The sequence below is a fragment of the Gavialis gangeticus genome, unplaced genomic scaffold (assembly GCF_001723915.1).
Source record: "Gavialis gangeticus isolate Ggan-Ray unplaced genomic scaffold, GavGan_comp1, whole genome shotgun sequence".
Lineage (NCBI taxonomy): Eukaryota > Metazoa > Chordata > Crocodylia > Gavialidae > Gavialis > Gavialis gangeticus.
The window spans coordinates 62,111,396-62,113,134 of record NW_017729034.1 but is presented as its reverse complement, the minus strand read 5'-3'; positions in this window follow the sequence as shown (position 1 = coordinate 62,113,134).

The following is a 1,739-nucleotide window of genomic DNA, read 5'->3' as shown; positions in this document are numbered from 1 at the left end:
TTGGGGGGGGGAGGGAGTTAACTTTTTCTGCACCAGACCAAGTAGCACTTGTCTAAGATGAGTTCTGTTTCCTGGTCTTTTACAAACACACTTGGTTTTAGCTGCTGAGCAGAGAGAGTGAAAATAGCTTGAACTGTCTAAATCTGTGCACTAGCTATTGATTTCTGTAGGTTGTTTGCCCTAAAAGCCAATATTGGGGTTGTCTTAAAAAAGACTTAAGTTTATATACAGATTTATAATATACTGTATGCTGTTCATGCAAACGGTTAACATATCAGTGCAAAACCTTATTGCCTAGCATTGGAGTTCCCTGTTTAAAATCTTGGCATAAAACAATTCTAATCCTGTAGATTTTGTTGGGTCTAAACAGATGCAAAACAGAAACTTCTTATCCATAGCCAAGGAAAAGCACATACGTGCATACATCCCCATCATATTATGAAATGTCTGGTATTCAAACCTCCTTTAAGAATGTGTGGAGATGAGACACCTTGGGATTTTTTGTACTATGTGGAAATTTCAGAATATACCAAGCAATAGATTACAAGCTACTTTAGTGGCCCTGATATAGCTAGGACCAAAAGATTAAGTGTTGAAGTCAGGGGTAATACTTACAATTCCAAAGCTAGGTGAACTGATGCATGTTTTTTTTCCAAGGAGGATAGGATAAATAGTGTATTAGCAACTAGACATGGATGTCGTTGATGGAGGTTGCTGTATAGTTAAGCAACCTACTACTTCTGGTGAAGTAAAATAGTGTAACAAAAAGGAAGACCGAATTGTGAAAGAAATACGATAATGCTGGCTGTGAATGGAATGTATCAGGGAGATGGCTTGACTAAGTGTGTTAACTGCAAACCATCACTACTCATGTGAAGAAAGTAGTGCTAGTCAAGCTCTTTTAATTTATCTAGTTTTACTTGCTTCCTGTTCTGTAAAGAATCTGCTTGGCAGTTCAAGCTAATTTCTCACACTATAATAGCCTTATTTAATTTTAAATTTTTGATCTTCTTTTTTTCCCCCACTGTTGTTTCTTCAGCTATGCATATGTGGCTGATGATGTTTGGGATGAGGACCTCCTCAGAGTTTGTTTTTCGTTGTGTGATGTTGAGACAATATATATTGTGATTCCAAACAAATTTTCTATTTGACAAAGCCTGAGCCTGGCTTTAGATGATTTTTCTGTATCATATTGTTCTCTTATAAATATATATTTAGGGAATTCTGCACACTTCCAAATACAGAGGGGTAGACTTTCACTGCCTTAGAAAAGAAATCACTTTTAATAAGAGTTGTATGATAAATAAATGCAAGTTAATGAAATTGGAGTGTAAATATTTTTTACATATTTCAGGTTTCTTATTTGAAAGTGTGCTTTTACCAGTTCACCTGTTAAATATGAAGTAGAAGAATAAACTCCTTCAAAGTGTCAATGAAGGATTTGCATGCTTGCTATGTCTGTTAATCAGGAAAGCAAGCCTCTCCCAATTTATCTCGAGAACACTAGCAGCCTTACAGTGACAAAATACTTTTTCCTTCAGGGAAAAAAAAATCCTTTATGCTGTGGCTGAAATACTGTTGCTGCTAGACTCTGAAAAAGGCTTAGCAAAAATTATATATAACCTTCAGTTGAGTGGATTTGGCCGCTATTGGGCATTCGGGTCAAGTGTGAATATGTGTAAAAGTGCTTTTCATATTTGTCTGTGCATTATTATGGAAAAACATCAAAACTGCTGTAG